This window comes from Meriones unguiculatus, chromosome 8 (assembly GCF_030254825.1).
Source record: "Meriones unguiculatus strain TT.TT164.6M chromosome 8, Bangor_MerUng_6.1, whole genome shotgun sequence".
In the NCBI taxonomy this organism is placed as follows: domain Eukaryota; kingdom Metazoa; phylum Chordata; class Mammalia; order Rodentia; family Muridae; genus Meriones; species Meriones unguiculatus.
Window position 1 is genome coordinate 77,800,075 of NC_083356.1, and position 27,736 is coordinate 77,827,810.

At 49.6% G+C, this 27,736-nt stretch overlaps 2 protein-coding genes across 13 annotated transcripts in view; one reads left to right on the forward strand and one right to left on the reverse strand.

Annotated features, from left to right (window-relative positions):
* Cntrl (centriolin) overlaps positions 1–18,213 on the forward strand; it is a 327,805-nt gene extending 309,592 nt beyond the window's left edge. Inside the window, exon 44 of the mRNA XM_060390023.1 lies at positions 18,203–18,213. The gene's annotated coding sequence lies outside the window, so the exon portion shown is untranslated. The remainder of the gene's footprint in view (positions 1–18,202) is intronic.
* Positions 1–27,736, reverse strand: part of Ggta1 (glycoprotein alpha-galactosyltransferase 1 (inactive)) — a 68,543-nt gene that overhangs the window by 28,617 nt on the left and 12,190 nt on the right. For 11 of the 12 annotated variants that reach the window (XM_060390036.1, XM_060390034.1, XM_060390035.1 and 8 more), the window contains exon 2: positions 2,269–2,384. The gene's annotated coding sequence lies outside the window, so the exon portion shown is untranslated. Of the gene's footprint in view, positions 1–2,268; positions 2,385–11,819; positions 11,984–27,736 lie in introns of those variants that run through there. The other variant, XM_021653687.2, reaches the window with a different exon arrangement.

Here is a 27,736-nt window from a genome sequence, read left to right on the forward strand (position 1 = left end):
TAGGGTGCCATTATGTGACCATTTGGAATGATTGTCTAAGGGGTACCAAGGCCAAACCCGATTGGTCCGGAGCCAGGTGGATAGGTTGGGAGCTTTCTAAGAGGCGTCCTAAGGGTGAATGAGAGGGTATAGAGGACACCCTTCCCACGGATGAGAGAGGGGAAGAGAATGACACAAGCTGTTTAGTGGGTCATCACCCAGCAGTGTCAGCTAGCTCAACTGAGTGGGGATCAGAGCTCAGCCTGGCTAAGCCCAGAGAGATTCGGCGCCCAGCACCCAGTACCAGGACTAAAGGCAAAGGCCGTGAAGGCCGGAGTGAAGCCTGAAGGGCTAATCCAAAAATGAAGGCCGTGAGGGTCTGAGCAACACAAGCCCTTCAGTGGGTCATCACCAGCTAAAAGGGGGGGGGGGTGTCAGAGCTTAGTCTGGCTAAGCCCAAAACGACAGATTCCCGAAGGCCAACTGAGTCTCTAGGAGGATCTCATCCACAGGAACGAGTCAGGGAAAGGAGTCCCAAAAGCCACAGGGGCCTAGAAGAGCTGTGGGATTATAGGCAGCTCTGAAAGGAGGGCGCTAGAAGGGTAGGAAGGGTAGGTAGGGGTGCAATAGCCCAGCAGGGCCTAAGGAACTGCAAGGTTGCAGCTCTGAAAAGTGGTGGGACAGTCAGGTAGGGTCGAAATGGCCCAACATGGCCTAAGGCAGGAAGGGTCACTAGAGCCCAGCTGGGCCTAAAGGAGGAAGGATTGCAATAGCACAGCTGGGCCTAAGGGAACTGCAGAGTTGCAGCTCCAATGGTGGAAGAATGGATCAGGTGAAGGGGGCCAGCTTTAGCCCCAAACCCTGAGTCATCGAGGAGCTTAGGAGCCTGACATTTAGCAGACAAGAAAACAGGCTCAGAAACGCTAAGCAACTTGCTCCTGTGCTCAGCATACTGTGCTGGGGCTCCACCCCAGGCATCGGTCAACTCCAAGGCCCTGTCAACTATCATGGAAAGACTCAAGTCTCTTCATGCCAGTAGGAGGACCACGTTGTGACTGACCTCCAGACTGGCCAAACGCTGGCTAAGGTCAGCTTTTCCTGAGATCAACTGGGGAGCCTGACTGAATCACCCTTCTGCCACTAGCAAGGTACCCCCTGGGTGTGCCTGGTGTAGGGTGTCCTCATTCATTTCACCTTTCCACCTCACAATGGCCAGTGGTCACTGTGGCTCTGCTTTCTGGCTGAGGCCAGGCTTGAGTGAAGGGGTAGCTGGCATGTGTTACTGAGCACACTCGGAAGTAATGCATTTTAAGGTCAGAGTGTTGGCCTCTAGGTCTTACTCTTGGCAGTGTCAAAATAAGAAGGGGGGGCATTTCATTATAAAATTCCTCATGGGGGGAAACATGATACAACTGATGGGGAAAAGAACGAGAAGCCAGTTTCCAGGTATGTTTTTCATTAAGAAGGAAGGTTGGAATCGGCTGGGCCTGGAGAGACGGCTCGGTGGATAAGAGGGTTTCCCCACTTACAGAGGGGCGGTAGCTTGGTTCCCAGTACCCATGTCAAGCAGGTCACGACTACCCTTAAGTCCAGCTCCAGCAGATTCTCTTCTGGCCTCTGCACCCGCAAGTGTACGGCTCATTCAACACACACACACACACACACACACACACACACACACACACACACACACACGACTATCAATAACAATAGTGTCAGAATAAACAGATTCAGGAAAGTAAAAGCCAGGTCCCTGATTAAATCCACAGTCAAACGTCACCCCAGCCATCACACACCACCACAGCCAGGAAACCTATTCTAAAGTGCACCTCACGGCCTCTGCCCAAGACTCCTTCAGGAAACCCACAGCTGGGACCCAGCCACCATTTTCCCTGGCTGCCTCAGGAATCACCCATCAAAACATTTTCTGCAGCAGAAACATGCTAGGGAAATACTGGGCTGTCCTGAGGAAGCTCTGCACCCTCCCACCATGTCCTGCCCAAGACTCAACTGTCAACTCAAATCCTATACAGAGGACCCTAGGCTGCAGCCTTGACTGGCACAGCCCTGGGCCCTGCCAAGAGACATGGAACGCCAAAGTCCCCAAGCCAGCATTCCACCAGCCCTGCTTCCAGAGACACTGGGAAAGGACAACAAAACTACAGAAGGAACCAAGAAAAGGTCAGGGAGAGAGCAAGGATCCTCCCTCAGGGGGACCATCTGGTGGCCTGACAGTAGCTCCTGCTGACCCAAGGCTGGAAGACACCGATCCCTTGAACAATCACATACCTCATTGTCTGCTGTGTTCCCTCCAGAGCAAACAGCAAGGCAACAGCGTTCTGCTGAGCTCTGGCCTGCTGAAGGAGGCAGAGCTCAGAGGAAAGGAAGGTGCAGTGTTCCAGCTCCTGTCAAAAGAATAAACAGCTGTTTCAGGAAGAGGGGGTGGGCAGACATCCCTCAGCAGCAGCTATGGGCTTTGTTCCGTCAGCCCCGGGAAACAGGCTGTTTATCAGGGCTGTTGACTCAGGTCCACAAGCCAAGGCAGAATCAGGGCTCTGGACTGGTCCTCTTACTCTCTCACCAAGAGAGTAAACTACAGGCCCAAACCAGGAGGCCACCATCCTCCACACATCACCCACTCCCGGGGGATCTGGGGGCCATGTGGAATGCAAACAACCTCAAGGGATGCCTCCCAGGAACAGTCAGTGGAGAAGTGTGTGAGATGGCCCAGAGCACAGGCAGGTGAGCGGACAAGGCGCGCTCTGTTGAGCCGCCTAAACGTGGTTCTGAGATAAGCATTTCCTCCACAGCCTGGTATGACTCTCCATACAGAAACCCTTACGACATGAACTTGGAAAGGCTGAAGAGGCCCACAGCTGTTCCTGAACGGACAAGGCCTTACTCCTTCCCACGTTTCCCCCCCTTTTCAAGACAGGGTCCCGAGTAGCCCATGAACTCAGTATGTAGCCGAGGATGACCTGGGACTTCTGATCTTGCCTCCCCATCAACAGTGAGGGGCGGAACCCAGGCTGGGCATGCTAGGCAAGCGCCCCATCAACAGCTGAGCTTTTCAAAAAGCCTACTGTTCTCAGAAGCAACGTCACGTGTGGCACACACTGGCTCAAGCAGGGAGGTGACACTCAAGGGCCCCTGTCTCATTCCCTCCCCAAGTGGCTGGGACCCTGCTGGGAAGTCTGGGAACCCTAGACGACAGGAAGGAGTCAAGGCCTGGCCCCAGGCCACTCAGCCTGGAATCGAGCCCTTTCCTCCTGTTCTCAGAAGGAAGTTTCATGGTTTCCTCCTCTGAGGGCAGGAGCCGGGTGACCATAACCTTCAGGGACCGGAAGTTCTTCCTAATAACTCGCTTAAATCCTATCCGATAACATCCACATCTCATGACATCCATCCAACAACCCACGGGGACACACACGCGCCTGTGGCACAGTCATTCTTCTCCCGACTCTATTTCCAAGAGATGAACATCAGAACAAAACACACCCCACGCTGGACCCCAGGGCGCATCAGAAGCGGTAAGTTGCCACCAAGCGCCACGACAGCATTTTATCTGTGGCAAAGGGAATGAGCAAGCTGCAGCCAACTCCCATCAGCGGGAGGACCTCAACATTCAATACTCAGCGGGAGAAGCCTGACCCAAAAGGATCAACTCTAGATCAGGCATGGTGGTACATGCCCATGATCCCAGAACTTGGAAGGGGGAGGCAGGACAGGCAGGGTTCCACGGCCAGGCTTGACTACATCGTGAGCTTGAGGCCAGCGGAGATACATGCCACTCTGTCTGAAAACAGAGGCATGAGCTGTTTGCTTCCACTCAAGATTCTACACAGGTAATAAAATTAATGTCTGGTATTAGAATAGGGAATGGTGGGGTCCCTAGGGGCGACGCGTTCTGGTCTGGCTGGTGGTTATGCAGACCCATCCACTTGATTAGAACCCACAGGTGGGCCTCATTAACAGGCCTTTCCCATGTGTGCATTAAGGATGGAAAATTCCAGAAAACTCCCTGATGGAAGCTCTGTGTGCTCTCTGGCACCATCCCCCCACGCCCCACCCCACCCTGCCTCCCTCTCTAGGGCCTCGGGATCCTGGGCGGGCCCCGCCTCTTCCTTCTCCTGGAGTCCTCATGCAGCCTGAACTCCTTAGGAGGGTGCAGCTTATGGTCTGCTATGGGACTGAGGCCACTGGGGGAGGAAAGGCTGCTGTTCAAGGGCCATTATACAGTAGGCAGGGCCTCTTTAAATGTTTGCGGTACTGGGGACAGAATCCAGGGCTTCACCTCGAAGTTTCCTCATGATCCTAACACCCCAACACTCCAGAACACTGAAAGCTGTCTCCCTCCTTTACCTCACCCTCACAACGGCCCTCCACGTAGCCTGCAAGACGTGCTCCATCATTTTCCCAGCTGAAGGGAGAAGCTCTGAGGGTCCCAGCACCCAGCTGGGATATTCCCAGGATGCACCCCAGAACTGCCCTTCCTCCCTGGGGGCCTCCAGGGGATCTCTCCAGGTCAGCCAGAGGGGAGAGGGGAGAGGGGAGAGGGGAGAGGGGAGAGGAATCTCGACATGCTGCCGTCAGCCCTTGGATCTTTCCACACTGCCCATCCTGAGAATCGGCAGCTACTGCCCCCGAGTGGGGAGTCCTGGCTTTGTCCCAAATCACTTCTGGCTAGGAGACATGGAGGCTTCAATTCCCACCCCACTTACCTCTGTGGGAATGCGGGGATTAAGTGTTCTTGGCAGCCAGTGCTACCAACACAAAGCTTGCTGGTTGTCATTCGTTTAATCTGTTTGGGGCAGTCACCAAAGGCAGGCTTGCCAAGCAAGGGGGGAAAGGGATTTGGTGGGTGTCTTGCCCTGTGATAGGGATGATCATGTCTATAATTACACATTTAACGGACGTGATAGCTATCATGGTGAAAGGCATCTGTCGATCTTCATAAGCCAAATTACAAACTACAAATTAAAGCTGATAATGTCCGGGCATATGCATGCAGTAAAATGAAACAACTGTTTACGTATTATAACATAAAACATATTACTTGTACACTATACAATCCTACAGGTCAAGCCATTGTGGAAAGATCAAACTGCACATTAAAGAAGATACTCACTGTCCTGGACTCCCTCTGTAGACCAGGCTGGCCTCGAACTCACAGAGATCCACCTGCCTCTGCCTCTGAGATTACAGGCATGTACCCCCACATCCGGCTAACTTTAACATTTTTAAATGCCAGCGAGACGGGTAGCAAAGCTGCTGAAAAACACTGGATTTGATCAGTCTACATTCTTTAAGAATGTGTTACCTCAGAATGGAAATCAGGAAATGTGTTGTATTAGGGAAGAAGAGGTTACGCCTTTATTTCCACAGGAAATGACAAGTATTGGATTCCTTCAAAGTTAATAAAGATTAGATTTTTAAAAGATTGTGTGTTTTTAGAGCAAAATGACCAGACATCAGCGAAAGTTAAAGTGATCTGATGAGATTCACTGTCGAGGACAGAGAGACAGATGATGAGATGCTGGGCTATTACATCCTGCGTTTTCTCAGTCTGCATCCAGTACAAATTTCTAAGTGGCTAGCCTCAGTGGTCCAGCCTCACAGTCTGCTTAAGCTAGGCTTGAACTTTCCTAGCCTCAGAGGTTCCCACGGAAACTGCCAGCTCTCCCAAGACTTGGCCAGCGTCCTAATTTTCTTAAGGGCCCCAAAGATGTTGTCAACCCCAGACAGCAGAAAGCCGCCTAAAGAACTCAGCACCTCATTCCTGCCCCACCATCACCCTTTCCTAGTTCCTCATTTCTAATTAAGCAAAAAGGGAGGGATGTTACTGTACAGGCAATACCACTGGCCTCTCGGGGACCTAGCAGCTGCTCAAGTCTTCACCTGCCACTGCCAGATGTTGCCAGGTGTGTGCTGCAGATAAAAGGGTCCTCAGCCACCCAGATATGTCTCCCCCTCTCTTTCTCTCTCTCTCTGTCTCCATGTCCAAGGTTCTACTTCCCCGCTCCTTTATCTGATTTATTTGCATTCTATACTATCAAGAAGTAATTTTCTAATATTATGCTGTAAACTCTTTTGTAAGAATTTGTAAGTTTTCACTGGGTATGGTTTAAAATCTATATAATCTGCAACAAAATTTGGCTTTACAACTTACAATAAAAAGCCTATAATTAAAATCTGTACATGGGATCCACACATATGTAATGACTGAACTCTTGCTTCGGGTGTATGTGCATTGTAACTTGGATGCAACTCATTTGATATATACATATATCTGCTTTTAAAAGTTTTCAAATAGCAACCACGTGGCTCCCGTTCATCCTGGCTAGTGACCACAGGGGCGTAGGTGGCCACATGACTCGCAAAATAACCACTGGGTATAAAGCAACAGACATAAAGCTCCTTAGTTTTAATGAACTCTGTGTTTATTAACTGTATCTCCTTTTAGACTAAGCAACAACATGGACTTTCATGTGCTGACAGAAATGTAAGGTTATATTTACTATAATATAGTGTATGTGTGACTCAACGCTGGCTTAGAATATACTATATATGAGGATGAAATCTTAAGGTTATGAAGATCTACTCAGATTAACAAAAGCTAATTTACGACGCATGTCTAACTACTTCTGTCTTTGCTAATTGCAAAACACCAAACACACAGAAAATTTAGGTAACACAGTTGACGAATAAGGTATATTTATCTAGATTCTTTGTCTTTAATCAAGATTTATAAACTCCTAAAGTCTACTTGGGTCATAGTAATGTTTGTCTAGCCTCTTTGTCCTTTAAGCCTTAACTGTTTAGATAAAACCAGGTCACACAGAAAACTATAGCGGCCCGGATGGTACAAGATGAAAGGATCAGTAAGTTGCCAGTCTCTCTGTGGATGGCATTTATGATTAGAAGTTTTATTACTACAAGAGCTTCAACTCAAAATGATGATTTTTAAGGGCTGAACCTAAAGTCCTAGTCTTATAAAAGCTACCTTTGTAAACTGTTAAGGACAATTAAGAAATGCAGGTTGGTAGTCACCTATACAGATACATAGGTAGCCCTCAAACACTTCAGAGAGCTGCAGAACATGGCACTTAAAATGCCTCAATAAAAAAAGTTTTTGTGACAGACAGGCACATCAGCTCCTGGCAGCACCCTAATCACCTCCAAAGATGATGGGCATAGAAGAATCTCCACCTGAGCTTGCTTTAAATGTGGCAGAGCTGACCACTGGGCTATAAACTGCCCTTTGCCTCGACCGCTGACATCACACTGTCTAAACTGTAGACAGGCAGGACACTGGGGAGTTGATTACCCCACTTTGCCTAGACAAGGTAGGCCAGCCCCCCTCCCCCAAGTTCCTACTTCACAGGAAAGGCTGTCAGATCTTCTGGGCCTGGCGGCCAAAGACTGATGCCTGCACTGACCACAGAGGAACCTGAGGTGACTGTCGAGGTAGTTGCTACGTCTGTCATTTTTAATAGATTCGGAATCTGCTTGCTCTGCACTTCCTGTTTACTCAGGTGAAAATTTATCCTTCTCACTCTCTGATGGGTGTGAAGACTAGACCGATAACAGAATTATCAGTGGAATAGCAGAAACCAAGGCTTAAGCTGCCTTCTCTGCCCTCACTGTGTGTAAAAACCAGGCCACAGGCCTCACTCTCCTAGAGCTGCTACTAGGTGCACACACAGCCTACCTTGTCACCAGTTTATGTACGGTCTGAGGATACAGAAGTCTAAATCATGAAATTATGAAGGATGGATAATGTGAAAGTTTAAATAGTGATGAGAAAGTGATTTAGGGTCTTAAACGAAATGAATGCCTCAGAGCCAGGTATGGTGGTGGCACATGCCTGCAATCCTAGCACTCGGGGAAGCAGAGGCAGGCGGATCTCTGTGAATTCAAGGTGAGCCTTGACTACAAAGTGAGTCCAGGACAGCCAGAGCTACCCAGAGAAACCCTGTCTTGAAAAACCAAAAATAAATAAAGAAAAAGCTTCAGATTCCTTTTCCTTGCTATGCTACTGTTGCATTAAGACTTCAAAAGTTCAGAGCTCTAACATTAATCAATGCAGTTCTGATAATACTATCGTAGTCACAAGCTTCAAGATCTTAAATTTCCTTCAGTTGTCTTTCAAGTATTACTTAAAAGGGAATTTTTTTTTAAATTATTTATTTATTATGTATACAGTGTTCTGCCTATATATAAACCTGTACACCAGAAGAGGGCACCAGATATCATTATAGATGGTTGTGAGCACCATATGGTTGCTGGGAATTGAACTTGGCACCTTTGGAAGAGTAGCCAATGCTCTTAACCTCTGAGCCATCTCTCCAGCCCCCAAGAGGGAATTTTCATTGTGCTCATTTGACAAAAAACCCTCTCAAGAAATATAATTATTTCTCATAATTGCTCTTACTGTCTATAGTTTACTGATGTTAGAAATAAAGTCATTTCTTGAACTAAAAGGGAGAGATGTTGGGGTAACCTACGCCCACACGTTGTACCAACTGGCTGAGATGTTGTGTCCCTGTGTTCTCAGTTGCTAATCGCTTTGGAGCAGCACCAAGTTCTGTCAGGATATATAGCATTGTCACTTCCATACCCCACAAGACCTGTCTATGTGTAAATGCTTGTCACTTCCTCACCTGCCCGAAAAGATGATTATCAGAGATCATGACGTTAAAAGCAAGGTGCCATGGAAGTTAGCCCTCCATCCGTCCAAAAGGAAATGCGAAGAAGAGACGGATGGCCAAGCCTAGAGCAGCTGTTGATTAGTTCAGAGTGAGCTGTGCAAGCTCTCCCACTGAGCTATTATTAGTTCTCTTGTATGACAAAGGAGTGTGGCTTTTGATAAGAGCAGAGCTGGAGGCTGGGGCTGGAGCTGGGGCAGGGGACCGGAAGCAGAACAGGAGCAGGACAGGGAAGTTGGCTGGTCTAGATGGGTGGCTGACGGGCTGCCCCAGACATCGGCTAACAGCCTCGTACCATGCAGATGTCTCCATATCTTTATTGTGGCTGGTAACAGCCACGGAGATGAATGCCAATGCTCAGCTAGCTTTCTCTTTTTTTAAAAAAGATTTATTTGTACTGTTTTTAATTATGAGTATGTTGTGTGAGCCTACAGGGCAGAGGTGGCAGGTCCCCGTGAAGCTTGGTGGGTCCCTGTTAACAGAGCTAGAATTGCAGGCTGTTTGTGAGTTGGCCGGCATGGGCGCCAGAAACTGAAGTCAGGTTCTCTGTAAGAGTATGCACTCTTAAGCACTGAGCCACCCAGCCCCTGCTTTCTCCCTCGTGTCCAGTCCAGGGCCCGAGCCCACTGTCAGGGTAGCTCTTTCCTGGCCAGTTCAGCTTTTCTGAAAACAGCCTCCTTCTAGACATATTCAGAGGCATGTTCTCGTGGTGATTTTAAGTCCCATCAAGCTGGTATTCACAGTGAACCATCACCAGCAAGGCATGACAGCACACACATTTCATCCCAGCATTTGAGAGGCACAGACCAGCAGATCACCGAGTTTGAGGCCATCCTGGTCTGTATGATGAGATCTTGACTCAAAAGTGAGAGGCAACTGATCATCAAAGCGCCCTCCCCCCTCACTCCTCCTTGCACCTTTGCTGTTCTCCCCACTCTCTTACAGCTCCTGTACCTTGCCTGAGTTGACTCCTGAAAATGCGAGACAAAAGCAAAGGGATGTACACGGCTCAGGGGATTCAAACCTAAGAAAATCCTGAGATTGTTCTGTCTTGGGTTTAGTTTCCTCCTCTTTCTATTTATATTTTGCTCAATCTCTTACAATAAATTGACTCAAGCATAAAAATTCTTTCAGGAATTTTTGTCTAATAGAAAAGGTTATATCAGAAAGGATAAAAAGAAATAAGCTCCCAAGCAAACAAACAAAGTATCTCTAATCATTCAAAATAACTCAAATAACTCGAAACAATTCAGGCCACTGGGAAAGTGTTATTTTCTGCCTATCCTTGGATTTGGACAGCTCTAATGCAAGCACCGAAACATTTCTTGGCCTGTGAGCCAGCGCATCAGCCTCCCTGAGCCTCAGTTTGCTCATCTATAAACCAGGGGTGACAGAGTGTGCTGAGACATTTATTTGCCTGGCACGAGCGAGGTCTTGAACTGGATCCCTAGCACTGGAGAGGAACGAGGGAGGATGGAGGAGGAGGAGGAGGAATGCCAGGCTCTGTGGCACAAATTTAAAGTCACAACAGCTAAGGAAAATAATTTCTTGAGCCCAGAATTCAAGTCCACCTGGGCAATGGAGCAAGACCCCATATCCCTTTTTTTTTTTTTTTAAATTAGTCTTTGAACTATCAAGAAGAGCAACAAATCCATAAAGCTCACGGAACCTAGAATATACTCAGCAGCTAGTGTTACTATCCCTTGTGCCTAAGGAACAAACTGTCTTCACCTTCCCATGGGCCAGAAATGAAGCCTACACACACAGGAGAGCCTCGGGTGTTGACTGAATAAATGGCCTCGGGCGAGGTGAGCTTCCAAAGACTTGGTTTCTCCTGCCTGTAAAATGAGAATGGCAAAGCCTCTCCCTCAGAGTTGTAAAGAGATGGCCCCCATAAAGTACTTGGCAGAGAGCCTGTATTAACAAGTTCCCAATAAATAACAGCTTTTCAGTTCATATTGATGATTATTCCAGAACCCTCTGGCTCTGGCACTGTTTGCTCTGTGTATCCAGAGTCCATCGCGTACCCGCAGCCTGAAAACAGCTAGCCCTGCTTTGGCATGGACTGAGCAATTCCCAGAACACTTCTGAATCACCTTTCCTATCCCAGCCTTGACCTCGGCCTTGGAGGCAGGGCCACGGTACCCTCAGCAGGAAATGCCAAGGACTCTGGTGGCCTATCCCAAGGGACTTGGTGGGAATGGATGCTGCTAGAGGAAAAGTCAAGAGCCCTCTCTTATCTCCTCATATCCCCTAAGAAATCTAGCAGAAATAGCAAAATGGGTTCCCCCTGAATTGCACGCACGCACGCACGCACGCACGCACGCACGCACGCACGCACTGCAAGAAGGCTAGCGATAGGGCTCAGCAGTGAAGCACTTGTCTAGCAAATAGTAACTTAAAAAAATCTGCAAGCCACTGGCCCAAACCAGAGGAAGTTAGGTGTTCATCTGCTGACTCATTTGTAAGGTAAGTATTTGTGTGGCACCTGGATCAGTACCTGGCAGGTGTCAGGCACTATGTGGGCAGCACAGTGCATGGACCAGTGGCTATCAGTGTTCAATGGGAAGATGGGCCCTCAAGCCAACCGCCTTCCTGCTCAGGGGAGTGTCCTGAGACTGGACAGCAAAGGCTCCCTCCCCTTTGCTCGCCTGTTTTCTTAGATTTCTGGAGGCTTTTGAGGCTGACTTGAAGGCCCCTACTCTGGATCCCTTCCCTCTCACACGTGTCCGCCGTCTTCTGAGCCACACCATTTCACAGGTGAGGAAACGGACGGCACTGAGGGAGAAGTGACGTTGGGCTGCAGCTCAGCACGAGTTAAAGAAGCTGGCTGCGATCCAAACTGCCCCATGAGACAGTGCAGGAAACCAGAGATGAAGGAAGGGGCTGGCGACTGTCCTCTGCTGTCCTCTTCCTGAACACGCTCAACTGTGTCTGAAAACCCTCCAGAAATGGCCACACTGCTCTGCCTCCCCCACGCCCTGTTCAGGGCTCTCTGAGGAAGGCACAGGCCACTGCAAAGATAAGCTTCACCTCAGTGAGCAACTCGGATGAGGCGCTGCACAGAGTCGGCCCGTGCAAGCAGAACACCTTCGGCATACGGCAAGAACCCCGAAGAGATACCCCACTCACCACAGCTGGGTCTACAGAACCATCAAGAAATCCAGCTCCATCGCCTGGCTTCTGCCTTTCCCACAGGCCCCTCAAAGCGCCTCAAGCTCTTGTTGGGTAGCACGGCGCCCCCTTCACAGTCTACCCCCAGCTTCAGGCTTCTGTTCCTCCAGAGATGTCAGCAGACAGCCCTTGAATGCCTTTTCTTTCTCTGCTGAGAAGCAGTCAGTGGTGGGGTTTTCCTCTCCAGTTGCGGTTTCCCAGCCTTTAGAATAGAAAGCCCACAGGCTGTTCTGTGTGAGGGAACCTACCACAGTCCTTCAGCTTCCTGAGCTGCTGTCAGCAAGCTTGCCACAAAAGGGAACACCCAGCCTGGGATAGTTTGTAGTATTGTTTGACTAGGTATCCTCAGCTCTCTGCCTTTACGGTGAGATTTTGATTCCTGGCCCCTTGGAGCAGGTTGGCAAAGACCTTGTGGCTAATCCAACCAATAAGATCACACAAACCTTCCAGGGCTCTCTTTGTGTTTCAGGGAGCAGATTCAAGAGGATGAGTGTATTCACCAGGCTCCCTGAATGAGCACAGGTCCCAGCTGACACAGAATGACCACTGACTGAGAGATGGACAGGGCACCTAAGGCCTCCATGATGGTAAAGAGTGGGAAAGGAGTTCAGAGCTTGATTTCATCCATCGGGATCAAAGTCAGAGCCTGATCACACGACTCTCTTATTCCACTATTCACCATCTATGAGTTAAGTACAGAGATGATCACCCCATCCCACAGAGACCCAGCTTAGTTCCACAAAGCCGAGAGGCAATCTCAAGAGGCTGAGGGAGAAGATACGGGGCCACAGAAGGAGGAGGCAATCCTGGCCTGTGGAAGGACAGGCATCTGCACATTCTACAGTGAGAATCTGTGACTTCTGTAACCAGACAAAGGAAGTTAAAGCAGTTAGGTGGTGCTCCGACGCTCAAAAGATAAAAATAAATAAAAAATAACAGGGCACTGTTGCTTCTGCATAAACATAAGCCGTGTTTTCTGTCCTTCACTGGCAACAGCAGCACAAGGATGCCAACTGAAGCGCCGTCCAAGCTGCTCCGCCAATGGAAACGGGCGGCAGGCCACACGGCCTTCGTTCCTGAGTCTTCCGCTTCTCCTCTGTATTTAAGTAAATTTCAAATAAAAATGGAACCAAAATAAATCTAATGAGCCTCCCCAGAAGCCGTCTGGTTTGGAAAGTTCAACCACAAACCCAAGAGAAAAGGGGAAAGTTCGGGGACCGGGTGCCAGCGGGAATTATTTTGTTTTTTCCCTTCCCCTGCAGGACATAACTCACTGTAGCTCGGAAAACCACTTTGTCGGTAACTTTCTGTCCCTTCTGCTTCTGCAAGGGTCCTGTGTGGGGTGGGACCCTGGATCCAGAGCAGGCCTCCACCGCCTCCAGCCTTCCACATAAACTCTGGGGAAATGTTTAAAAGAATACTGATTTGAAGGCAGCCACCCTGCCTGATGGCCTTGGTTCCCAGGCACAGAGGTCCCACCTCTCCTGCATCCCGCATGGCCTGCTCCAGTGTGGCTCAAGGACAGACAGGAGGACAACGAGCCTCCAGAAAGTATGCAGTGAGGCTACTGATCCCCTCCCGCATCGTCCTTAAGAGCTCCAATGGGAAGAAGGATGCCCATGTAGCAGGGGTGATGTGGGAGCTAAGCCCTGTGATATTTCTTTGAAACATAGTCTTCATGGGTGACCAGAGGGCAGCCAGCAAGGGGTGTCAGGCAATAGGCAAGGCGCTGGAGACGAGAAACACACACACACACTCTCTCTCTCATTCTCTCTCTCTCTCTTCCTGAGACTTGGCTCAAGGAGAGGGACCCACAGGCCCTTCCTGGGTCTGGCTCATGTGCTGACTTGCCAGAAACCTTCATGGAGGCCTCTGTCCCATCAGCCAATTCCTAGAGGCTCAAGGACATTATTGCACTGTTCAAGGTCACAGGTAAGAGACACCTACCTAGCCTTAGGGATTTCTGGTGTGTGTGTGTGTGTGTGTATGTGTGTGTTCTTCTTGCGTGTTCTCTACATCTGATTTACCTCTCGCCTTGCTTCAGCGGTTTTGAACCCTGCTTCCGCATGAGGGAGGAGCAGCATTCTTTAGTACTCCAGCCCTCCCGGCAGCTCCCCTGTAGTTATGTGATTCCATCCCACCTCTTGCCTGACATCAAAGCCAGGGAAGCAGGACAGCACCTAAGTTGGCCCCAGGTCGGGCCTCAGTTCTCATCTGTAAATGCAGCAGATGACAGAGTCAGCCATCTCTCTTCCCCCTGCTTCCCTGTCAGCAGCCCTCAGGTTCCAGCCAATTAATCGCGGTTACTGGCCAGGTCAGTCACTGTCACAGCCCTGTTTCCCTTTGGGCTCTAGCCACTGTTTGGACACTGACTGGTTTTATTTGTAAAACAGTTTGCTTGACATCCGCCCCCGGTGGTGGAGACAAACTGCTCCTGAGCCAGCATCCAGCAGAAAAGGCTTCTAGTGTGTTTGCTGTGCACTGACTTGAAAACAGTTTATAGGGCTCATCTTGTGAAAGTCTCCTCCCAGCCCACAGACACCTGTGCCCGCTGCAGCACCTCAGCTATGAAACGAGGAGAGACTCCTCTGATGGTTCTATAATCTCACATCAGATTCAGAATTCCTGACTTCTAGCAAACGATGCGAGCCGGGGCAGGTTCTCACATGCTTTAGACCTCAGTTTCCTCATCTACAAAAGCAAAAGTTTAGCCTGTTTTAGGCTCTTTCCACTTCCAACTGGAACATTTTGGGTAAGGAGGCTCTACCCAGCCCTTCGCCCTTTACCCTAAGTTCTACTTGGGTCCCAACAGCAAACAGAAAACGTGACCTGAACAGCAGGCAGGCAGTGCGTGGCTGGCTCTGTGGCATATGCTGCCTGAAAGGGAGCAAAGATTTTCTGAACTTCCCTGCTACAAGGTCCCCCTCCTCCAACTCCGGGCCCCAGGCTATGTCTTCCTCCTCGGGGTGCCCTGCCCACCCCACTTCACCCATCCATAGGAGGATGGCAGCACAGAACAAACAGATTAGCAGGCGCCAGTGCTGTGATGACCAGAGGAGAGGGGTGCAGAGCGGCCGCAGCACTGACAAGCTTTGCCTGGCCCCATGACCTCAGAGGCCCCGCCCCTTGGCAGGCCCTGTCTGTATGCTGTGTGCTGGGATGAAGAGCTCCACTCATAGCTCATGTCTTAGTCCCATGTGGTCCTAGAGCATTCCTTAACCTTTGTGTCTCACTCCCCCTGTTTATGAAGCCAGAGAGCACTAACCATCCCTGTCGCCCAGTTGCCTGGATGAGGAGCAGGCGAAGATCCTAAAAGTGTCCAGCACAGTATCCACAGTGAAGAACAGGTCCTGGCAAACATGAGCTAGATTCATCTGGCTCCCGGACCACCTCCCTTTCCCAGCTTGCCCATCTGCAAAACGGGGAGTGGAACTCGGGCAGGGAGGCAATCCTCTGAGAAGGCAAATCTGAGCATCAAGTTAAGCCCAGCCCAGCAGGAAAAGGAAACTGGATGGGGGGATAGGCAGGAAACCCTAGACACTGCCCCAAAGCAGAAAGAAACGGGGAAATGGCTCCGGTGGAAGCTTCTAGAAGCTTGCTCTGGGAGGCAGCGTGACTTCAGGCTGCCGAAGGCTGGTTTCTGTTCTGTCCCAAACCATTCCTATCACAGTGGTCACCAGCCTTTATGGAGGGAGCTGAGTCTCACCTCTGGGGCGTGGGAGGTGAGAGACTGTAACGCTGTTTCTCTGCTTGTCTGCAACTGTGCTGCCCTGCTTTTCACCTGCAGCCTGTGGAGCCTCCATTCCAGAAGCTTCCGGACCTAGGACGGTTGACTTAAAACTCTGGACTTTCCGATGGTAGACATGCCATCTGCGTGCTGCTGAAACCACACTTTGCACTGCAGATCTGGACCATTTCTAGGTTAGTTAATATGCGGTAAGATACTCCGCTGAGACACTGGGCAGTGGCTGGACCTCAATCTTGAATCAAAGTGCCCAAGACCCTACGCACACAACACTAAGCCAGGGGTTTCTCCAACACAACAAACTGTCAATTTATGATATTTCTTTCCAAGTCACTATGGATATGACCCAGCCTGTCGTAAGTCAGGCATAGCTGAACTTGTTCCAGTGGTGGGTGAGAAAATGAAAAGTGAAAGGCAGCTATGATTGTCTCCCAGGGCAGTGTCGCTCAGCACGTGGCCCATAGGACCCTAAAATTTGACTATTTTACTGTACGTACCAGTCCCCTGAGTACCAGTGCCAGGGGGGTTGCAGGGGTGGGGTGGGAAGGAGGCAGAACTATGCTAAGATGGAAAGTGGTATGTAAATGAGCAGTGGGAGTGTGTTCTGACTCAGGTCCCAGCAGGTTCTGTGTTCAAGTGAGGGTTGTCTGTCTGTCCACACATCCATACCCACTGGAGCCAGGCACCCAGGTTGATCACCTTTCCCCTGACATCTTTCCCAGCAACAAAGGAAGCAGCCTCCCATTTTCAGCTGGCTCGGAGGAAGACACACTCAGCACTATTCAGAGGGCCGGTTCCCTCTGAGCACAGCCATGAGCACCAGACAGAAGCCACGTTGAACTCTGTATGTAATAGCAGCTGGTAAAGAAAGAGGAAAGTGTCCAGTCCTGAGTGACCCCTGCTCTACAGAGTCCCTCAGTGTGGAAGCAGGGCAAGAGAGCCGGTTCTCCCTGGGCCGCTGGGGAGTGCTTTCCTCTATGCTGAGCAGATTTCTTCTGATGTTCCTGTTCCTAAAAAGAAGCAAAGACGTTGATTCTCCAAGTAACGGCTGTCAGGCTTTTGCTGCCCAGGCTGCTGTGAGCAAAATGACTATCATCCTGTTAACCAGCCCGACCACCCTTACGGCGCAGCAGCGGTCTTGAACACTCAACGAAATCCTTGGAATGACTCCACATTAGTGACTGCCGTTGACTGCCCTGGCTCCTGGAAGCACAGCCGCAGCCAGAGATGTCTGAAGCAGCCTGTACCTGACCTTTCACAAGCACAAGCCTTGATTAACTGCAGATAACACTGTAATCATTTCCTGGTAAGCCAGATGCAGAGCAGGTCTCATGGTGGTCTAGCACAAACTGCGGTTTGTGCCTCGTGTGGTTGCGTGTTACTGAATGAATCAGCCACAAAACAACAAAAGGCCATGAGCATGCAATGACCAAAACCCAATTTAAAAATCAAACCTGCAATGAGCCGGGGGTGCACACCCACCCTGGCCCGCTCTGAACACACAGCACTCGGTTTGCAGTGGTCACCCCGTCACGGCTCTCGCCCCACTCAGCCCTGCCGACTGAGGCTGCTCGGCTGTCACAGCCTGAAGTAAACAGAAGCGGGAAAGCACACCAGCAAAGAGCGGCTGCTCCGCTGGCTGCCTGGTGACAATCAGGTGCAGAGGCTGCTCACAAGCTAAAAGAGATGCCAAGTGTCAATCCCTTCCCTTTTACAGAAAGACTGAGGCTCGAGGAAAGATCGCTCCATAGCAAAGGTGGAGAAGGCTCCTTGCCCTAAATCCACCCCATCAACCGACCCAGAATTTTGACAGCCTACAAGGTGCAGGGTGGGGCTCAGCTCAGCAAGGGATTCAGAGGTGAAGGCAGCAGGCAAGCTGTGTGCCCCCGGGGCAACCACACCTCACTTGGCAAGTATTAGCTCTCCGATATTCTGCTTATAAAGAGAAATGCTTTAGTTCATGCTTTTTGAAATTTCAATACGGAGTTGATGGCCCCCTTGCTTTGGGGCCCTGGCAGTACTTTACGTCAGAAAGAAATGCCACTTATGTCATGGCCAGGGAGCAAAAGAAGAGGAGGAGGAGAAGCCAGTCCTGAGACTTAATGATCCTAGCATGGAGGAAATGGGGTCAGGAGGACAGCAGATTAATACCAGCCTTGGATACCTAAGGGGTTTTAGCCCAGCCTGGGCTACAAGAGAAAAAGAGGAAAAGGTCTGGAAAGTGCTTGCTGCTCTTGTCAAAATGTGGTTCCCAGCACCCACCAGTGCTCAGAAACACCTCTAACTCCAGCTCCAGGGGCATCCAGCACCCTCTTCTGGCCTCCATGAACACTTTCATACATGCCCATACACACACACAAACACGCATAACTACACTTCATTTCATCTAAAACAGGATGAAGAAAAAGGTCTGGTGAAAGACACTAGCTCAAATCCAACACATGGCTCTGGCAGGCCCTGCCCCCATTCCCTCTGCCTTGCTAAAAAACCATCAGATTATATTCCTGAAACTAGCCACGGAGGTCTACTCCCTTATTTTGCCACTTCCTCCTCCTGAGGCTGACTACCGAGGTCCAGCTATCAAAGTCCAGCAATCAAAAGCTCCAGGGAAGAGATGAAGGAGGGAGGGTGGGATTGGGAGGGAAGAAGGGAGGGGGCTACAGCTGGGATACAAAGTAAATAACCTGTGATTAATATAAAAAATAATAAAGAGAAAGGAAAAAAAAAAGGCTCCCTTTGGCTCCCTTTAACACACCCAATTACATTCACATCTCACCCTAATCGGGGGGGCTCTCCCTTTTACCTTTATAAACAGTCATTTGCCTATAGGTGTGCCTCCCCTCTATCCAGGGGCAGTCCTTTATCATCATCCTTCCCCAGCCCCCTACCAGTGAGACAAATACTGCTCCCCACCTCTCCCTGTTCCCTTCCCTTTCTCCCGGTCCTCCATCTTCTGTCTGTCTCTGACACCGTGCCCTCTGTCCCTCTGGGGCAAATAAATCTTTGTGCCAGGAACTTAGTCTTGTGTCCTAGGCTGGTACTTTTCCTTTCATCCAGGAAACCACTGCTCCCTCAAGTGCACGCTTCCGGTGACGCAAGACCTCTGCCTGGGTCCCGGTTCTTAAAGTTGCCACTGTGGGAATGAAGCCTTGAACACACGGGCTTTAGAGGAAAGCTTAGGAGCCAACCTGGAGCTGTAAACAATGGAATAAAGACAGGAAGCAGGAGTGTCAATAGAGCAAATGAAAAGGGTGCGTATGGTGTGTGTGCAAGAGATAATGTGAGTGGGTGTGTGTGTGTGTGTGTGTGTGTGTGTGTGTGTTTAGACGGGGTCCCCGTAGCCCAGGCTGGCCTCTAATTTAATGCTGGTGAAGACGGCTTTAGACTCCTGATCTTCCTTTTTTTCCATCTCCCAAGGGCTGGTGTATTCACCGCCTCTGCTACCATTGAGGGCTCAAACTAAAGATCCTTGACAGAGTGACTCAGGAGAGGGGAGGGTCTAATATGGGAGCTCTCTCAACACAGCCCCTTCAGTCAGGAGGACACCAGGAAGGTGACACCACCCGAAGCAACCAACCCCAAACACATATACTAAATGAACTCAGCAGACTGTAACAAAATAAAGAAAAAGAGGTGTAACAAAAATAAAGACTAAGAGGCCACAAAGGTTAGAGTTCAGTCAGACACATTTACGAGTAAAGAAAAAGAGGTGTAACAAAAATAAAGACTAAGAGGCCACAAAGGTTAGAGTTCAGTCAGACACATTTACGCGTGAGTCATACCCATCCTTCGCGGCCACGGTGTTAGCTATCCTCCGGGTTTACTTTTATCAACCGAATGTGGGCAGAGCGGAAAATACACCACCGTGGGCTCCCCTGCACCCTTCCTCAGTGCCTCAGGCCGCAACTGGAAATGGACAGGGTGGAAAGATTTACACTGAGGAAACTGGCAAACACCACACAGCAAGGTGTGATGTTTGGAAGAACCAGTCACCAAACAGCGGCTGACACCACAGGGCCTCCATGGCGCCTGCGCCTGGGACAGGCTGTGTTTTCCAGTGGGTGAGGAAGGAGTCCCTAAACCACAGCCACCAACCTGCCCAAGGTGGTAGCCTTCCTTAGCCATGTGGGCATTTCGGGCTTGGTAGATCTTTTGGTTTAAAAAGAAATGGTTCTTTCTGATGGCAGTGGTGGCAAACACCTTTAATCCCAGCACTTGGGAGGCAGGGGCAGACAGGTACCTGAGTTCCAGGCCAGCCAGGGCTTAACCCCCCTTGAAATTCCATCTTAAAGGGAGGGTGGGAGAGGGGCTTCTTTCTTCAACAGTGTAAGGCAAAGGTGTAAGATGGGGACTACATTTACTTGTTTCTGTGACCAGGTCTCCAGTATCCCAGGCTAGCTCCGTAGCCAGTGATGACCATGAACTTCTGATCCTCCTGCCTCCACCTCCCAAGTGCTTAGATAGCGGGCCTGCACCACTGTACAGTGCTGTGCTGCCGGCAAAAGCCATGGTGCATGCTTAGCAAGTGCAGTACTCAACCCAGAGCTGCAGTCCTGGCCCTCTTTCCTTTTGATAAATGACCTCCATATTCAGAGCTTGGGTGTGTAGCTCAATGGTGATAGACGGCTGACCCAGAAAGCACAAAGCGCTCTGCAGCAGGGGGGCAGGACAGAAGCGGAGAGACTGTCCTGTCCTGTCGTTTAAGAGTCCCAGAGAGATTACAACTGAAAGGAGCCTCACAGAGACTCTCAGCAGAAGGCTGCTGGGCCAACTCCAGTTCCTCTAGGCTTCACACTTGGGGAGACCACCTTGGAAGGTGAAACTGGGAAGTAACAACAGGGGCCTTTGGTGACTGTCACATCTCCATCACCACGGTACCGCACATGTCCTCAAACAGCTCATTTCACACGTGGGGACACTGAGGCTGAGAGGTCCATTGCCATGGCCACTGTCCCTCTCCACATGCCCAAGAAGACTCATTTCCCCCTTCAGAGGCTGCCCAGGGCCCTCCCTCCTAAGCCTGCAGAACTCTGTAGCTCTATGAAGTCCTTGCCTCCGATCACCTTGGTTGCTGCCCAGCTGGTGTCAAGAACTCCACAGCCACCATTACAACAAAACAGACAAATGCCCACCTTTTGCATCTTAGGTCCTCCTGCACCTGAAATGTAAAGGGACCCAGCCCAGGTCAGTTAGAGTAGCCTGGAACCCTAAAGAAGCGAGGCCCATTAGACCCTTGGTAACTACAGTGCTATCCAGACTAGACTGGCTCCCCAGCTACCCGGGGGCTGGACTCCCCCTCTGCTATCTGTACCCACAATCTTTAACTGATACATTTAGGGGGGGAGGGGTACCTGTCAGTTGGATACAATCACTGAGCACCTCCCTGCTGACTTTTCATTTAGGATGGCACCCCAAAGCACTCAGTCCAGTTTGCATTTAGAATTATTATTTAACCGTCTCTGCATGGTACTGCGTGACACACAAAACCAGATGTCCCCAAGGATCTACAGGGATCCATCGGCAACCCAGACTGTGCTCCTACCCTTGGGGAGCCAAGGCCCCTTGACCTTGTCCCTGATTTTGCGAATGTCATGCCTTCTCCCCGACCCAATGCCAGATGAGTTCCTCCTGGGGACAGCTATCTGGAAGCAGCTGGTCTTTTGGAAGCAGGAGGAAGCAGGCAGCTGACGGGGTACCAGCCTTGCTCCTTCCTCTAGCTTCCTTTTGCCCTCCGGCCAACAGAGCTCCCAGCATTCTGAAGCAGCTGCAGGGAGGGCCGGATGGTTGGTTCTCACAGAGGGTTCCTCTTCACTCTCACCGGGAGGATCACGTCTGCGAGGAAGCCGTCCCTAGTCACCTCAGACGGGATCAAGACTTGTTTCACACTCCCCTAAAAGACGCTCAGCATGCGTTCACGAGTCTAACCATGTCTCTGCTCTGCACAGGCAGGTGTACAGACCAGCACTTAGTAAGCGCTCTGCCAACCCTGAATGAACTAACTAACTCAACAATGGCTTGAGGGCAGCTCTGCTGGCAGAGCCACTGTGAGTCTCCGGGTAGGTGCGCCCGGGAAAGTGCCTTCCCGATAGCTACATGGTCAAGAGCCAGCTAACAGCATGGGGTTCTTCTGGGAATAACAGGATCTTCCTTTCTGCGGGTTTTGCTCTGAGAATTCATATCATGTGGACTCCTTTCCTTGGTCTTTTGTTTAGCTGGGGATGTTCAGGGAGATTATGTGATCAGTCTGTGCCCGGAGCTGGTTGACTGGCAGGAAAACTGAGGATCCCACAATGCCAGGAGCACATCCAGGAGCACCAGGACTAGGTGGGACACGGCCACCTCACTTTCAGCCCACGGCCCCCCTCCAGTGGCCTAGCCAGCGAACAGCCCAGACCAAGGCACCGAGGTCAGTGGGTCTCAATGTTCCTAATGCTGAGACCCTTTAATACAGTTCCTCATGCTGCTGTGAGCCCCAGCCATAAAATTATTTTTACTGCTATTTCATAACTGCAATTTTGCTACTGTTATGAATCGTAACGTAATATCTGTGTTTTCCAATGGTCACCACCCACAGATTGTGAACCACTGACCTAAGACAAAGCTCCTGAGGAGGGGCCCACAGATTCCAATGAACCAATCTTATTAATAGCAAGTTCTGCGCTGGAGAGATGGTGCAGTGGTTAAGGGCACTGGCTGCTCTTCCAGAAGACCCGGGTTCAATTCTCAGCACCCACATAACAGCTCACAACTGTCTATAACTTGAGTTCCAGGGGACCTGACACCCTCACACAGACATACATGCAGTCAAACACCAATGTATATAAAATGAAAAAAAAAAAAAAAAGCTACATCCCAAGGTCAAGGATGTAGCTCAGTTGGTAGAGTGTCTGCCCAACTTCCAGGAGGACCTGAGTTTTATCCCCAGAACCTTGTCAACTAGGTATAGCGGTCTATAATCAGGCAAGAGCATGAAGTGTGTGTGAAAGGTTAGTCCTAACTCCTCACCTCCTTTCTCCCCAACACTTTCAGCAGCTGCCTCTTTCTCACACTCTGTCTCTCGTTTTTCTCTGTCCCTCTGTCTGTCTGTCTGTCTCTCTCTCTCTCTCTCTGCCCCAGGCAGAGAGCCTTCTCCAATTCCCTATGACCCAGCATCTGCCTCCAGAATGCTTTCTCCTTGGAGCTACCAGAGACTCCAAGCCACACTGTCAGAATTCAAGAACTGGCTTGCATGACTCAGTTCTTCCATTTCATTCTTCATTCTCAGCCAAGACTTTAGCCCTCTAAGCCTCAGTTTGCCTATGGGTGAAATGGAGAAATAACTCCTAAGCTCCTACTTTGCTGTCCTCCCAGGGTCACACAGTCCCACTTCTCAAACTGTCCACTGTGCAGACAACTGTGGGCATATCGAATCTGGGCCCCCTTCCTGATCCCCCCCCAAGGTCTTACAGGCAGGTGTGCTCTTTATCCCAGGGCCTGTCTGTCTAAGAAGGGCCAAGCTCTACCGCCCTTCCCTCAGCTTCCAGGCCTCTTTCTGACTCCATGCTCTTTCTCCACCCCAGCTTGCTCTGGGCGGAGCCTCCATCCCAGGGAATTCCCACAGCCTCTCTCACTTCTGCACCCCAAAGCTCTGCAGGCCTCCGAGTGGAGGCTGGGCACCAGATCAGCCCAGCCCTGGCCGGAGACCTAGGCAATCTATCCTTACTTCCTCTTTTTGGATCCGGGAGGATTCTCAGAAACCATTCTGGGTAAGTAAGTATGCTAAACAGTGACCCTTCTGCCTAGAGTCTGGCCTAAATCTCAACTACTCTTTCAATTCCCAATGCCCTCCTGCCAACCTCCTCTCAGGCTTCTGTGTTCCCAGAAGCCAACCTACGGTGCAGGACTCAAGTCTGACAGCCATGAAGGCCTGAGGCCTGGGGCTGAAGAGATGGGTCAGAGGTTAGGCGCATGTGCTGTTCTTCTCAAGATCTAGGTTTGTTCCCCACACTTAAGATGGTGGCTCACAACCATCTGTCACTTCAGTTCTAAGGTATCCAATGCCCTCTCCCAACCCCTGCAGAGCCCAGGCACACACACATGTACATCTGCATATGCAGGCAAAACACATACACATAAAAATCTAAAAATAAAAAGCAAGCAAAGGACCAAGGCAGTGGTCTCCACAGGCCACCCCAGCCCCCAGTGTGAGCGAGAGCTCTGTGGTCCGTGAACTCTCCAGCTCCATCAGCTCACAGCTCCAGGAGCCAGGCTTGCAGCTGAGGCCCACCCTGCAGGATGCCCCAGGGTGCCAGGACGGGGAGGAGGAATGCCTAACCCACCCAGGACTCGCTGCAGATACCGACTTCAGCGAAAAGGCTCAGCTGAGTCTCGAAGGATGAGCAGGAGTCTGTAGGGGGCAGACTTGGGAGGATGCAGAGGAACGTGCTAAGCCAGGAAGCAAGAGGGTCACAGGAAGTGCAGTAACCACTCCTGAGGCTGGAGAATACAACGCCAGCAGGGTACTTGGAGAGAGCAAAACACCTAATCAGGTTGGTACCTTACAAGAACCCTTTGCCTTCGGTGGCAGAACATACTGCAAGATGGAGCAGAGGCTGGAGCGAAGGCATCAGCGGGAAAGCTAGAATGGGTGCGTCGGAGCCAACCATGGCGGCTGAGGCGGCAGCAGGGTTGGCAACAGCAGGACCACTGGGCAGCTGGTGGAGACCAAATCAAGCTTCAGATTTGAGGACCAGGGAGGGATGCTGCAGCTTGGATAAGTATCTCCCGAAGGCCATATATTAAGGGTGTGGTCCCCAGCCCCTTGCACTAGTGGAAAATGGAGTCTTTAAGAGGAAGTTAGGTCAGTGTCGGAGCTGCTCTTGAGGGGCTTGTGGGACGCCGCCAGCCCCTTCCTGTTTCTCTTTGCTTCCTGGACACCGGGTGGAGAAGCGCCTCATGTGTCTCCATGTCCTGTAATGTGATGTGCTACCACCAGCCCCAAGCAACAGAGCTGAGTAATTACGGACTGAAACCTCGCAAGGCATGATCCCAGAAAAGCCTTTCTTCTTCATTCGGTCCTTTCGTCTTCTTATTTTGTCACAGCAAAGCAAACTAACATGGGAGGAAGAATCAGGGGTGAGTCCCCGACAGAGGAACCCTGTTTGCAAAGAAACAGAAAGCTGAAGCATGAGTTGAGGTTTGGGTAACCCACAGGAGGCCACAGCCTGAAATAGTCAACGGAAAATTCCAGATACGAGCAGGCCATAGGTTGTCAAATGTATGTCATGCTTAGCATGGTGAAAGTTTGTGCCATCCCACTAAAAACATCCCGGGGCAAGAATTATCCCTCTCTCCAGTGTCCCGTCCCATCCCCCCCCCCATGCTGTATATGACAGTTCGAGGATTCGCAGTAATTCCTGAGACCAGAGCAGGTCCTGAGAGGGTGAGGTCATAAAGACAAGAGAAAGGTCAGAGGTCAACCTCGACCCTTGCAGGATGCTTGGAAAGATAGAAACAGTCAACCAGCCTGTTTTCTGGTGAGAGGGCTCTGGCTACAGTGACGACATCAGGTAACACTGTTCCTTGGTTCCCAAGTAGCCACAGGGGGAAACAGTTCACAGAAAATCTTATAGGTTTCAGGCAGCTACTGGGGTCTTCAAATGTACCCTTGATAAATAACGAGGAAGCTTATTTTATCAACAAACACAAAGTGTCAATAAGAGGATTGTTTCCAAGAACTGATTCCCTGAAAATAGGCAAGGAATAAACGTATACTGGGTGACTTTTTACTTGGACATGTGACTGGCCGTGACTCCTGGAAACTGGGCGAGTAACAATGTTCTGGTGCAGGGAGGATGCTTGGACAGACATCATCTACAGAGAGGATGCTTGGACAGACATCATCTACAGAGAGGATGCTTAAACAGACATCCTAGAGGGAGGATGCTTGGACAGACATCTCTAGAGGATGTTCGAAGAGGCATCAAATCATCTTTTTCTTGTTCTCTCTCACACAATAAAAACAATACACACCAAACAGAAGCAGCTCCCTCAGCCTAGGTCTCGGAATATGTGTATGCTTGGAACAAACCTTCTGGTTTGACTGACAGCTAGAGAAATGCCACAAAACAACTATGGGCCCGAACTTCCTTACAGCTGATGTCATAAGAGAACAACCATCAACTCAAGGGATCAGCTCTAGAGTTTGTTACACAGGACAACTGTAGCAAAAACTGACTCATAGGTGCTGTATGCATGAGATCACAAGTCCAGGTTATAAAGATGCTCACATGCTCTGATAAGGAGCTGTGAGCAAACATATATTGTCAATCAGATGGCGTCTCCACAGACAGTTTCCATTATCTTCTGCACCTAGTTCGATTGATGGATTATGGATTGATTGATTTGTTTTGTTTTGTTTTGTTTTGAGACAGGTTGTCACAGTGTAGTCCTAGCTGGCTTCAAACTTCTACCTTCTTCTGCCTCTTGAGTGCTGGGATTAAAGGTGTGTGCTATCAAACCCTGCATGAACCTAGATTTCACTGATCTTTCCCACTCTAAATGTCCCTGCCTTTGCCTTATCTCCCTGTAGCTCCACATTGTTTAATCTCTTTCCTGGCCTTCTCAAGTAAACATCTTTAAAATCTCTAGCTTACGAAGACTGAAACAAGCCAGGCAGTGGGAGTATACACCTTCTTTAACCCCAGTACTAGGAAGCAGAGGCAGGTGGATCTATGAGTTCGAAGCCAGCCTGGTCTACAGTCAGGGTGACAGAGAGAAACCCTGTCTCAAAACAAACAAACAAACAAAACAAAACAAAACAAAAGACTGAAACATCTTATACATACTTAAAACAGTGAGACTGAAGCAGTAATTAAGTTTCCTCACAATAAAAAACCCAAGACCTTACAGATTCACTGCTGAATTCCGAACTTTTTTTAAACAACATTTTTTGTTGTATTAATTTATTTTGTTTGATGTGTATGGGTGTTTCTTCCTGCATGTATGTCCGTGAAACACTCATCTACATAAAATAAATAAATATTATAACAGAAAAAGAAAATTATAGCCCAAATTTCCTGATGAACACAGATACAAGAATTCTCAACAAAATTCACGAACACAAGCTGGGCAGTGGTAGCGCACACCTTTAATCCCAGCATTCAGGAGACAGAGGCAGGCAGATCTCTGAGTTCAAGGCCAGCCTGGACTACAGACTCCACCAAAAAAGTTTAGATCTGATAAACATTTTTAATAAAGTTGCAAGATATAAAAGCCACGAGCTTTTATATAAACCAACATTAACTCCCATTAGAAGCCAGGTGCAGTGTCATCCCAGCACTCAGGAGGCGGAGGCAGGCGGATCTCTGGGAGCTGAAGGCCAGTCTGGTCTACAAAGCGAGTCCAGGACAGCTAAGGTTACAGAAATACCCTGTCTCAAACAAACAAACAAACAGACAAAAAGCAATAGGATATATTCCATTCTCAATAGCTTCAAGATAAATAGATAAACAGACAATATGTCTAGGAAAAAAAACTAACAAAAAAGGTAAAAACCTCTACAATAAAAACTTTTTGGCACTGAAAAGTAAACTGAAGAAGACAACAGATAATGAAAAGACCGCTCACGCTCATAATTTGGCAAGCGGTATGTAGAGAATTAACCTACAAATTCAGTGCAATCCGTACCAGAATTCCAATGACATTTTTGATGGAACTAGAAGAAATAATCTGAAAACTCAGATGGAAACACAGAAGACCACAGATAGCCGACTCAATGCTAAGCAGAGAGAACACTGCTACAGGAATCACAGTAATTGACCTTAAACTATTTTATTGAGCCACAGTGGCAAAGACGGCATGGGAAAGGCATAAACACTGACATGTACAGCAATGAACAGAAATTAGCCCTCACAGCTGCAGCCACTACATTTTGATAAAGGTGTCAACATCATACACCGGAGGAAAAAAAATCCTATTCAACAAAAGACGCTGGGGGGAGGGGAGAATTCCTCAGAAGAATAAAATTAGATCTGCATTTCTTACCTTACATATGCGAACCTGCAGGTGCACACACACATGCCCACACACACATCAATTCAAAGCAGATTAAAGACTACTGTAAAAGCTGAAACTCACACTGCTAACGAGA